Raw genomic sequence first — 14036 nt, 5'->3', positions numbered from 1 at the left:
ACGTTGCACTAATGAAAATCCGTTTGACAGGTATCGGTTGCGTTGCTTTTTGCGCTAACCGCAACTGATCGTTTTTGTGTCATTAAAGAAAAAGTAGGTCAAAATCAACTCCCAGTAAGGAAAATGTTATTCGTCATGTCGTTTTGTTGCGTTACGAAAAACTTTAATGCTAAGGTGGTTCGAAATTAGTTTTTAAGATTGTTTAGGTTTAAATTATCACTTTTTAGCATGTTTTATTTATTTATTTATTATTTTAATTCGTACGCTTTAAATGTTTTGCCTTGATTCTCATTGAAGGGGGGTTATATGCAAATGCTGTGGGATCTCTGGAGACCGGAGTTGTAAAACGTTGATGGTCAGTAGAAGGCCATAAACCTTTAAACTGCGTGGAGTCGATATTTATTATTGATGATGATACCCTATGACCCCGACTCACATTGCATTGCGTATTGGTCACTCATTTCGATGTGGGCGGCCTGATTTAAATCCAAAAGCATGAAGAGTTCGAGACTTGTCTATTGTAAAAAAAAGAATACGTTGTCATTGCGCGGGCAGGAAGTGTCTGGTTCAGCAGGTACGCAACTGATTTGCTGCTTCAAATGTTGTAAACTGAAAAAATATTAGCTTGCTAATATTTTTTCTACCCGAGCCGTGCGAGAGTGTAACCAGTGCGTTGTGTGAGAAGCCCAAGGTCAGTGAGAATCATCGTAGTACCTAAATGTAAATGTGCACAGGAAGCGCTGTGTGGAGTGGAGGCGGACCGTACCTTAAACCACTGATGCCATACGCAAATAATGGCCAAGGGAATGGACGGGCAATACGCTGACGAACAGATGGCGCTGATCGAACGCACAAATGAGCAGCCATAGGCGGGCTTCGAAAAAGGCGCAATGGGGCGGAATTCCAGGATGGAGCCGAAAGTCCGGATCCGGGGCAATGGCCGACAGCTAATGCGATCACTCCACAAAGAACAACCAAACGATACGGTACTGTGTTCTCGTAAGTGCATACGTAGTGACTAGCACATTGTAACCAGGTGAGAAGTGATCGCTGCCCCGGAATCCATAGAACCATGGACAGGCCCTCCGGAATAAAAACCTAATCCGCTCTTGTTTTGTCCCATTGCGCCAACAGGACCCCTTTTGTTTTGCCGATTGGTTTTTGGAGTTCGGAGGACGTGAGGTGCGAGCTACGAATCCGGAGGCAAACCTACCGCTACACAAGGTAGCCCCGGTTGACCTCATCTCAACCAGGTACGAGAGTTACCACATCCAGGCAGCCGTTAACGCCGTGTGGTCCAAAGGTTGCAGAACGTCCGGGTAGGCGAAGGAGAAGTCACGCCGAAGACCAACGGAACAACTTACCCCGCGCCGCTGTGCAGTCCGGAAAGGAGAGCGGAAGCGAGGAAGTGCGGAGGCAGCTACCCAAGGTGTCCCTATCAGCTGACCCAAGGTAGGATTGAAAATCCCTGAAATTGTCTTGTCCCTGAAAGTGCGGGTAAAGAAACCATTTTGTCGACAAACCAATGAAATAAACGGGAAAGTTCGTCTCTACTAAGCACAGTGTTTTCTTGTTGCAAGCTAGAACGCGGATAGTCGGCCCTGAGGCTTCTAGAGGGGGGTTCTCATTGGTGCTGGGCAGGCTAACCAACCCATAAGGTTATATAGTATCGAAAAACTTCTTCGTAAATTTGGCTTGGCTGAATGCAACCCTTGCAAGACTCCGATGGAAAAGGCGTTGCAGTTGCAAATGAAGCTGAAACAACAAGCGAACCGTACCGAGAACTTTTAGGAACCATAATGTACCTTATGATGTCCACCCGTCCTGATGTATGTTTTACGATTGGCTATCTAGGACGTTTTCAGCAGAATCCTGGTGAGCATCATTGGGGTGCATTGAAGCGAGCTGTTCGTATTGAAGGGTACAAAAGACGTCTTTCTGAGGTACTCCGTCAACAAGCAGACAGAACCACTACGAGGTTTGGCAGCGGTGGCGATGGAAGCGATATGGCTGATCGGTATTTTGAAAGACCTGGGATTCCGGAACGTTCGGAGATCTATTGGATTGGCGGATCGAGAGGGGGTGAAGCGAAGCAATCCTTGAAAAGGATGTGTCAAGCGATCCTGAAAAACTCCCGAACATTAAAGAATACTTTTTCTTTGTAATAAACTTTTTGTTAATTATTACTCAAAGCGTTTCTCTGCCCTCTGCGAATACTAAGTCTTCAGTTTTCAATCGCAAAAAAATACCAGTTTTTGAAACTCAATTTATCGCTCAGCAGAAGAAGAACTAAAAGATGATTCTACTTACTTTTTAATAGTGTTTTCGTTTATTAGCAGTAGCAACCGAGTTATCCACGAGTTTTGCCCTAACTGCTGTTTTTGTGTTCAGAAGTCCACTAGAATTGCCCGAGGTTTGAATCTCAAGCAGCCGTTTGCAACCCGTAGAAGTTGTCAGTGTTGGGGGCAAGCATAAGGTTGACTATGCAACCATATATTTGCATTGTCCCGGGTGACGATTCTGTTTGTTTATTCAGAGAAAGTTTTGACCCGTGTCAGTGGAGAAAAACGAAAACGGCATAAGAGATCTCTGTAGTAAAAAGCCATAGTAAAATGAGTTTTAAATTCATCGAAAATTTAAACCCTTTTGTTTACCTTTTTTTCTAACTACAAAACGTCAAACATTTACCTGGCATCGCGGATAGAAATCAATCGCGAGCGCAAACAAATTTTTTTTGGCGCGCGTTCAAAATAATCTCTACACGTAAAAATATGAATGTGTAAAGCAAGTAAAAATTTACCAATGTTTGTTTTGGTTTGGGTTTTAATTTTAAATTTCGCCGTTCTATCACTGACCAAGGTCTTTTGAAACACTAGGTTCTCCGACTTTCACAGTAAGTAGGCGAGGAGTGAGCGGGGCTCTCAATGAGTTTGTTTATTTTTTGCTCAGCTTTTTGGTGGTTTGTTGGTAAACAAACTTCATGAGTTCCGCATAGTTGCATAGCCTACATAGCCAAAATGGTTGAATCGGGAATTCGATATTCGGTAACACCTCCTGAATATATACACACTTTGCCATTGACCACACGGACATGACACTTCCCTTTGACGGAAAAGATTAGTACACCCAAAATAATCCGCACGTCGTGGCTACGTGAAAAACTACATAATTTTTATCCAATTGATTTTCACGTAAAATGAACGAAAAAAATAAGTAAACGCTCCCCTAATAGGAATTTTTGCTTGGTGAATGTCGCGTGCAACTTACGTGAATTTCAAGTGAGTTCAACGCGATGTGATGATGGAAGCTTCGTGAAATGTGTTTAGTATTGAAATGATGTTTGAATCTTTTCTATTGATATTTTTTCGTCTCTACTTTCGGTAATCTATCTATATATATAAAAATGAATTTCTGTCTGTCTGTCTGTCTGTCTGTCTGTCTGTCTGTCTGTCTGTTCCCTATAGACTCGGAAACCACTGAACCGATTTGCGTGAAACTTGGCAGGTGGGGGTATTGGAGCCAGGGGAAGGTTCCTATTATGGTTTGAGACCCCTCCCTTTCTCATGAAGGGGGGGAGGGGCCTCTCAAGCAAAAATCAATTTTTTGCATAACTCGAGAACGCATCAAGAAAATGGTATCAAATTTGGCATGGGGTGGTATTTGGGAACGAGGAATATTTCTATGAATATAAGGTACCCCTCCCTTCTCTCAAAGGGGTGATAGGAAGGGAGAGGGGGGGTTACCTTACAATTTTTCATATAACTCGAAAACTAATCAAGATATTGAAACCAAATTTGGCACGGGAAGGTATTTGGATACGAAAAATATTTCAATGACTATTTGAGACCCCTCCCTCTTTCCAGTAGGGAGATATAAAGGGGGGAGGGGGCCTCTTTTATAATTTTTTACATCACTCAAAAACTAATTGAGAAAATGGAACCAATTTTGACATAGGAGGGTATTTTGATACTAAAAATATTTCTATGATTATTTGAGACCCCAACCTCTTTCCAGTAGAGAGATATAAAGGAGGGAGGGGGCGTCTTTTATAATTTTTTACATAACTCAAAAACTAATCAAGCAAATGGAACCAAATTTGACATGGGCGGGTATTTGGGAACGTGACATGTTCTAATGACTGTTTGAGACTTCTTCCTTCTTCCAGCGGGTAGAAAGGAAAGAGGGAGGGAAGTTTCATACAATTTTTACTGCATAACTCAAGAACTACAACAGCAAATGGAACCAAATTTGGCATGGAACGATATTTGGGTACGAGAAATGCTTCTGTGAATATTTGGTATCCCTCACTCCTTCAAAGAGGTGGATGAAAAGGGGGAGGAGAGGTATCCCTTACAATTTTCAGTATAACTGGATATTTGGCATGTGAGGGTATTTGGATACGAAAAATGTTTCTATTATAAGTGAAGCCCCACCTTTTTTCAGCGGAATTACATAAAGGGAAGGGGGGACTTCCATACAATTTTTTTACATTACTCGAGAATTAATCGAACAAAGGAAACCAAATTCATCGAAAAGTATTTGAGTACGAAAATACTTTTTCTTTGTGAAACAATTCCTTTCTTGAAGAAGGATGAGAGAATTGGATATATAGGAAGGGAATACCCGCATAAATCAGTATCATAAAATGACCATTCCTGTAATCTTTATCCCAAGACACTATAAAGATTACTCTAATAGTAATGGATTGTAAATGGAGGATTAAATAAATAGTATTGGAATCGTTTGGACACACTCAACGATACAGTGAACGGGTCGTTAAGTAGAGTTATGATTAAATGAAGATTCATTTTTTCGAACCAGTTCCATCATACGTGTTATCTTTTTTTAATGATCCACCGATAAAATGATGACGATACAGTATATCTTCATTCAACAATAAAAAGATTTATGGATTTTTGTTAATTTTAGATAATTTTAATTCGATTTTCGGATACAATGAAAAAGATTTACTCCGTTTGAAGCATTTATTTCATTCGTAGTAATTGATTTAATTTTACATACTTTTTATCTTAAACTGAGGCTCAGTATGCATTTTCTGGATGTTGTTTGTAGCACCGTATGCAAATAAAACCATGGGTTTTGCTTGCAATGATCGCGGTTTTGGATTTGACCATCTCGAGGAAGTGGCCGCTCGATTTTTGGGAACATCATACGGATGCCGGTGTTTTTTTTTTGCTGCTGCTGCACTATCGGCTGATATAGATTCACACTGCTGCTGGTTTTGTTTCCCGCTGCTTTCGGTAGCAGGGTTCTTCCTCCAAACCTAGAACAATGTGCGGTTAGGAAAAATCATTAAATTCTTCATGGAACAAAATAAATTTGGTCTGATTTAACTTACCTTTACGCTTACGCTCGGCTTGAATTTGAAAAATTTACACGAACAACACTCCTCGAAGAACTTTTTTTTCAAAATAATCTGACCGCGTGTTCCCTGACAGCAGATGAATTGGAGCGTGTTGCAAAAATACGCAACTTATTTTGAATACCATTAATTGTATCTTTCAGAAATGATTTTTTATCATTTCGGCGCGTTGCAAAAATTACCAATTTGTGTTTCAGAATATTAATCGTATCTTCCAGAAATACTATTTTATCCTTTCTAGCAACGGCACGTCTAGTCAAGACGCATCAGTGAACGTTACTATTAATGTAATCAGAAAGGAATAATTCAAACGATTTAGAGTATCGTATCAACCTATGCGGGTAGGAGGCTTACATTTAACTTTTTTTTTACAATATCCGAGAAATGGACAAAACTTAACATGGAAAATCATTTTGGTATGATTCTATGATTATCTGACACATCATCCTCCTTTCAGTGAGTAGGTAGTACATGGAAGAAGGGAGGTGAGCTCAATACAATTTTGTTAGCATAAGGGCATCCGCAGCAACCGCGAGCAAAGTGAAAATGCTCACGAGTTTAATCACTTCCATACCGCACCGGGGGTTAGTATGAAGGTGAGCAAAATAGGGCCGATGCCGTCGGGACCGACAAAATCACCAAATTTGCTCACTAGAAAGGGGCGAGAGCAAACATGCACTGAAAAAATTCTACCGTTTTGAGCAGAATTAAACAAACGATGTCGCAGCGTGTAGATGTTTGTTGATATTTATTTTAAGAAAAAAATTGTAACAGATTAAAATTGTAGATGGATTTTTTTGTAATAACCAGTTATATTCGCAATTTCGTTACATTTTTTCGGGTTTTTCCAGGAATTGAACGAGAAAGTGTAATTGCTGGTTCTGATGGTGAGTTATTTATTTTGTATTTTATACTGTTTTTAACTTTTTTCTACCTATGAATTTTGATAACATTTTTTTCCTTTCTCACTCAATTTCAGATAAACAAACTTGAAGCATGGTAATTTGTGACCAAAAATGGCACTCGGAGTTTCTCGGAGTAATAATAATCGAGACCATGCAGTGCGCTGTGCAGGATTTTTGTATCCAACCGGCCAATATGGGTGGCATTCCAGTACTGTCCCTACCGATTCGGCTTTCGAAACTAGGTCTCTCAATAAGTTTGCAACTAATGGGACCCAGTTTTTCGGAGCAGCAATTATTTCAATCAGCACGTTGGATAGAAAAAGAAGTTGAAGATTTTTTAGAAAATTATGATTTTAAAATAAATAAAATAAACAAATAAAGTTGAATTGTTTGGTTTGTTGAATTTTGTTTTTCGGGTCCATGGGTTAGGAAATATAAGTGCCCGGCGTTTTGAAAGCAAAATCGAGCTTAATTCGAAAATATATTCTTATCTGAACTTATTTTATTCAATCAAGTCGTCCTACAATTCAATAAGTTTTTAATCACAATCCAGCAAACGGGTGACACGGAATTGGAAACACCGTAAGGGAAACTCAACGCTTTACAACCACTACCGGTTGAAAGCGGTGTCCTATAGATATGATGACGAGGCCAAGCGAAGCAAACATCCTACTCGGAAGTTCTTGCTGCATCCGTCATCGGACCCGATTGCTGGTGTTCGAAGCTGCTTGGCCTTGCTGCTGCTGTATGGCATGTTCAACCAGGATGTAGACTTTGACGTCACGATACGGATAGCAGCTATCCCGTCAAATAACTGCCAACACCCCCAGGCCCTTTTAAGACCAACATTCATCGAAATTTCAGCAAAAAACTGACGCCTCCGAAAATTTACTCGGTACGTATTAATTTAAGATTTAGATTTTCCTCAAAAGTTTTCTCAGTGCAATGCTAAATTTAAAAATAATTATGCTACCGTCCGGTGCACGAAAGAGTGTGTATCCCAAAACCGGTCCGGTGAAATGAGCAAAACCGGGCCGCGTATACTCACTTATTGGTGCGTTTGCTCTAAGTTCTCAATTTATGCTAACGAAGCCAACAAATGGAAACAAATATGGCATGGAAAGGTACTTGGTTACGAGATATGTTTCTACGATTGTTATAGACTCTTACGCTTTACAGTGTTGAGAGGGGAAAAAAGGAGGGCGCTCTGTATAAATTTTGTTGTATATTTGATATAAGAGGATTTTTGGGAACGAAAAAAATGGGTATGATTATTAAAGATCACGACCTCCATTCAGCAGGGGCTGAAGGGAAAGACAGCCCGAATAGCAGGAACCATGGTGTTATATTCATTTTTCAATGAATTCGAAAGTGATCATGTACTTCATGGTAAAAAGTACATCCTAGCTTTTAGTACAAAAATTTGCACATCTCCAATTTTTCGTGTAGGATTTTGACAGCGGCGGTAATTTTGTTTTGCTAAATAAAAAAAATCGGTCTGCATCAACATTTTCCGATGCTTTTTCATCAAATCAACAGTGCATCTACAGTGCTCGGATATGATCAAAACGGTGAGTTGTATTGATGTTTGGAAGAAAACATCAGTTTTATAATCTTTTTTATCAATTCCAGCGACATGATCCCTTCCACAAGGCTGTAAAGGAGGAAGGAATCACTTAGCCAGAATCCCGTAATGCGAGCTGCAGGACATTCCAACTGGTGGTCGACGGTAAGATTGCAGCATTCTGGTGGAGTGTTAAGTGATATTAAGTGTTTTTATTTCTAAAATTATGTAAAAACGGGAAAATATTTCGGCTTTTTCAGTCAATTCACGGATCCAAAACACCTTCTCTTCTTATTCCGACGTTTCGTTCTTTATTTGAACTTTTTCACAGGAATCTACAACAAACATTACAATCTCTTAAAGAACTAATTGACAACATAGAACAGTAGAAAACTTACAGAAAATTGTGTTACTTCATCTGGAGGATCGATTACAATTAAATTCACATACAATAATTGGACACTTTTTACCATTGAAAACGCTTAAAGATATTAAAATGAAAACTTAGATGAAAAGGCTTACTTAAATATTTATAAAATGAAAATTACTGCCTAGAGCAAACTCCAAACACGAAAGAAAATCTCAAAAAAAACTCAGCAAACAAACACTCCGATCACTAGCTGGTTGCACTACCAAATGATGTTGTTGATGTAGCAGTACCGGTCTGTTTGGGTATGTTTTTCTTCGGTCTATTTCCTTTCTTGATAGTGTTGAGGATCCCGGAATATGTAGAGCTCAGATGGTCAACATCGGATCTCTTATTCACTGTTGCATCTGTGTTGATGATGTGACAAACTTCCAGTATGGGCAATGCAGACTCCCGACGGCTTTCATCCAGAATGGCAGCACCTTTTAAATTGAAGCGATGTTCTGTCTCTATGCAATGTTGTAATAGAGCCGTTTTCCCTTTGAGTTCAGAAATTTCGTGTTGTTTCCTTGGGCTATTGTTGATGGCATATTCAGTCAGTAGCTGATTCAATTTGTTGATATTACTTGCATGGCCTCCTATGCGTGTTTTCAACGTGTTGGTGCTATATCCAACATATTTCGCTGGGCAATCGTTGCACGAAATGCAGTAAACAACGTTATTTTTCATATCTGGCGGAATTGGGTCTTTGGTTCTACTGAAAAGTTGGCTTGTAGTTTTTTCATAACGAGCAGCTAATTTTATGTTGGGAAAATCATTTTTCAAAACATTTTGTAGCTTATTCGTCAATCCGCTGACAAATGGAATTGATCTGTATCGTACAGTTTCGGGTGGAGAGGGAGAAACAATTTGCGTTGAATTATTTCTTGCTATTGTGTTCCTGATTCTGTGGCGAAGTGAAACTGGGTAGTGATTTATCTTTAAGTGTTCATCAATGATTCGATCAATTTCTTCTCCGGTGAGATTGGTGCTGAATGTCTGTACTCTTCGGATGAAATTATTGACCATGTTGATTTTCATGTGTAACGGGTGGTAAGAATAATAATCCATGAACCGCCCCGATGCCATAGCTTTACTGTACCATTCAGTTTTGATAGTTTGGTAACACTAGTTCGCCAAAACGACCAAACTATCAAAACTGAATGGTACAGTAAAGCTATGGCATCGGGGCGGTTCATGGATTATTATTCTTACCACCCGTTACACATGAAAATCAACATGGTCAATAATTTCATCCGAAGAGTACAGACATTCAGCACCAATCTCACCGGAGAAGAAATTGATCGAATCATTGATGAACACTTAAAGATAAATCACTACCCAGTTTCACTTCGCCACAGAATCAGGAACACAATAGCAAGAAATAATTCAACGCAAATTGTTTCTCCCTCTCCACCCGAAACTGTACGATACAGATCAATTCCATTTGTCAGCGGATTGACGAATAAGCTACAAAATGTTTTGAAAAATGATTTTCCCAACATAAAATTAGCTGCTCGTTATGAAAAAACTACAAGCCAACTTTTCAGTAGAACCAAAGACCCAATTCCGCCAGATATGAAAAATAACGTTGTTTACTGCATTTCGTGCAACGATTGCCCAGCGAAATATGTTGGATATAGCACCAACACGTTGAAAACACGCATAGGAGGCCATGCAAGTAATATCAACAAATTGAATCAGCTACTGACTGAATATGCCATCAACAATAGCCCAAGGAAACAACACGAAATTTCTGAACTCAAAGGGAAAACGGCTCTATTACAACATTGCATAGAGACAGAACATCGCTTCAATTTAAAAGGTGCTGCCATTCTGGATGAAAGCCGTCGGGAGTCTGCATTGCCCATACTGGAAGTTTGTCACATCATCAACACAGATGCAACAGTGAATAAGAGATCCGATGTTGACCATCTGAGCTCTACATATTCCGGGATCCTCAACACTATCAAGAAAGGAAATAGACCGAAGAAAAACATACCCAAACAGACCGGTACTGCTACATCAACAACATCATTTGGTAGTGCAACCAGCTAGTGATCGGAGTGTTTGTTTGCTGAGTTTTTTTTGAGATTTTCTTTCGTGTTTGGAGTTTGCTCTAGGCAGTAATTTTCATTTTATAAATATTTAAGTAAGCCTTTTCATCTAAGTTTTCATTTTAATATCTTTTAGCGTTTTTAATGGTAAAAAGTGTCCAATTATTGTATGTGAATTTAATTGTAATCGATCCTCCAGATGAAGAAACACAATTTTCTGTAAGTTTTCTACTGTTCTATGTTGTCAATTAGTTCTTTAAGAGATTGTAATGTTTGTTGTAGATTCCTGTGAAAAAGTTCAAATAAAGAACGAAACGTCGGAATAAGAAGAGAAGGTGTTTTGGATCCGTGAATTGACTGAAAAAGTCGGAATATTTTCCCGTTTATACAGTTTTACCAGTCGAGAACAATTATCTACTCTAAAATTATGATTGTGGCTGATTTAATAATAATAAATAATGTAAACAAAAACAATACACGACAATTTTATTATAATATCACGAAATAACATTTAATTTTATCGTAATTAAAACCATGGGAATTCATTAAAAAACAATGAATTTCACAGTTTCCTTGAGGAAAACTGGAAGCTGTAATAACCATGAACTTTGAAGTTTTGTGTTCTGAAATGTATGAAAAAAAGTTGATTTTTTCATGGTTAAGTTGCTTAACAACCCCCTTTTTTCATGGTTAATTTGGTCTAAACCATAAATTTCACTGTCGAAAACGATTAATTTGACAGTGCATTCATCGTTTCTTGTACCATGATATTCATAGTGTCCACCATAAAATCCATGGTAAAGTGAAAATGGAATTCATGGTTTTTTCACAATGTTTTTCTATTCGGGAGGGGAGGCTCTTTTATCAGTTAAGGGTAAATCCAGAGCATATCAAGCAAAACAACCATATTTTATAAGTTAGATTGTTGGCGTACGATCAATTTGAGAACCTGCAGTCAGATTAAAATTTTCAGATCTTTAACACAAATTTATAGAGCAAGATTCAGAATATTAGTTTAAGTTATCTTTGTGTTGCAATTCGTTTTATAGCGGTTGCTTATGAATTATGTTATTATTTGATTTAAAATAATGCCAATAAAACAATAAAAATTTTAATAATTTTTGAAAATATCATTTGATTTTGAAAGGTGTAGCAAAGCACACCGGGTCAGCTAGTCATAAATAAAAAAAAATATCGCAAACATAATTTATTTCAACTACCATCACTGTTCATACACGTACATTTAGAACATTCAATTTCGGGACCTCTTGCTAAGTGGAATCCTGTGGAAACGAAAATTTTTTTAAAATAAAAATGAAACTACCTAATTGATGAATAATGTACCTTGTGCGCCATCCATTGCCACTTGAAATATACCTCCAACACCTACGAAATCTATTTGACTGGGATCATCTCCTCGATGCCGACGGCTCCTTCAAACGGTCCTTCATTTTCTACTCGGTGGAGCTTCCAGAAGCTTCCTCCGAAGCTGGAAACAAACACAAATCTCAGCGTAGAATAATAATTCAACTAATTATTAGTTTCCGACGGGGAAAACTTACCTCCACGCTGTCAACGCTCGGATTTACGTTGCTTGTGCCAGGGCCCCGCAGGATGACAAGTGTGGTCTACTGGTCGACTTCCGACGACAACAAGTAAGCTGACTTAGGGTACGAACACAGTGAGCGCGAAGCGAACTGCGAAGCGAAATATTCATTCACCGGATGAATTTCGCAAGTTCGCTTTTGAAGGCCGGCCACAGTGCACGCGAATTGCGAAGCGGTTCAACACTGAAAAAAACCTTCGGTGTTGCAAAAATTAGTCACACGTGAAAAAATCTTTGCAAATTAACAAAACTGTGAGCGAGGGATACGCACCGCGCAAAAAAAAACTAATCCGCGTTAATTCCGAAAAACTCAATCAATTAGTAACAGTCGAATTTTGCAGTCTGACGCTATGAAACGCCATCTTAAAATCCAATACGGCGGCTTCCGTTCAACTTTAAAATAATTTAAATGACTGAAAATCGCAAAAAAAAATCTACTAAAACTATGACATAAATATAACAAAATTTTGAAAAAAAAATACAATATAATAATAACAAATATTACGAAACGCTGACAAAACTTTAATAAAAATATGGCAATAATGATAAAAATATTACAAAAATATTAGAAAAATATACCAAATCTATGATAAATTTGACATTGAAATGGCAAAGCCATGACCAAATTTAAAAAAAAATTGACAAAAATTAATAAAAGGTGACTAAATAATAACAACAAATTAGCAATAATGCCAAAACTCGAAATTAAAAACTTTGACAAATATTTGACAACATTATGGAAAATATGAAAGATAAAATAAAAATATGACAAATATAATAACTAATCAAAAATTACAAATACAGACCCCGTTCGTTTCGGCAACACGCCCGAAAATTTTATGTTGCCAAAATCGAATGTTGCCAAAATCGAACGGTTTTTTTGTCACTTTTTTATTTTTGATTATTAATTCAAATTTGTCAAAATTTATGTAAAACCTTATATTAGCATACAATTTTTCAATTTGACTCAATTTTATTAGTTATGTGCAATAAACATGGAAAAATTCATGTTTTTACTGTTTAAAACTATCATAATTAAGCCGAATGAAAAAATTTCATGCTAATATTACGTTTTACATTAATTTTTATTTGTTTGAAATGAAAATAAAAAATAAAAAAAGGCAAAAAAACGTCTTTTTTGGATGTTGCCAAAAACGAACGGTTTTTGCTCGTATGGTGCCAAAATCAAGCGGGGTCTGTATGACAAAATTTTGAAATAAAATAACATAAATCTGGCAATACTATGACCAAAATCTTACAAATGTGATAAAAATATATGCAACAAAAGTATGAAAAAATGTTACAAAACTATGATAAAACAAAACTATGACAATTGACAAAGGTTGTCATATTACTGTAAGATTTTTGTCATTTTATTTTAATTTTTGTCATAATTTTGTCATGTTTTCGTTTGTCATATTTTTGTCAAAAAAATCTGAATCCCCAACAACACTGAAATTGAAAAACCTTTAATATTACATGACGTTGAACGCAATTTATTGATATAAATATATAGATTGAAAAAAGTTGAAACCATAATAGCACTGAATTCGAATGACATGAATTTTACTTGACACGGAACGCGATTATTTGATGTAAATTTACATCACATATGATGTAAATAAAAAGAAGCATCACATATGACGGAATTTTCAGTGCGAATTAAATATTACACGTCTTAAATATTTACATGTCTTTCAAATTTTACACGTCTTTTGAAATTCATAGACGTGTGATATTCAACTCGCTCTGAAAATTCCATCATATGTGTTGCTTCTTTTTCGTTACATCATATGTGATGTAATTTTACAAATGTTTTTGGTCGCACACAATTCTTAACAACACTGAATAAGAAGTTTATTAAAATTACACGTCATGGAATGTGATAACGACATTGAATTTGTGTTCAATCAATATTACATACCCTGAACATGATAACGTCATGTAAAATTATAAACTGTCATGAACAGGACTATAGACAAAAGTAAACAAAGTGTCAAGTCAAGTTGTGCACCAAAGTATTTGTTTTAAGCAGTTTTCCCGCGAGTGAGGTTCCCGGAGATCTTCGTGAAGCAGGGATGCGGTTCCGGATGCGGCTCCACGTTACTGAACTTA

At 37.4% G+C, this 14036-nt stretch overlaps 1 long non-coding RNA gene across 1 annotated transcript; it reads right to left on the bottom strand.

Annotated features, from left to right (window-relative positions):
* Positions 1–11509: 11509 nt before the first annotated feature.
* LOC129742910 (uncharacterized) lies at positions 11510–12129 on the bottom strand. Its single transcript, XR_008736574.1, has 3 exons — positions 11878–12129; positions 11660–11804; positions 11510–11598 (listed from the first exon to the last, which is right to left on the bottom strand). It is a non-coding gene; the product is annotated as an uncharacterized LOC129742910 (long non-coding RNA).
* Positions 12130–14036: the final 1907 nt, after the last annotated feature.

Source organism: Uranotaenia lowii, chromosome 1 (assembly GCF_029784155.1).
Source record: "Uranotaenia lowii strain MFRU-FL chromosome 1, ASM2978415v1, whole genome shotgun sequence".
Lineage (NCBI taxonomy): Eukaryota > Metazoa > Arthropoda > Insecta > Diptera > Culicidae > Uranotaenia > Uranotaenia lowii.
Note: the sequence above shows the minus strand (reverse complement) of the source record. Positions and strands in the feature narration are given on the sequence as shown.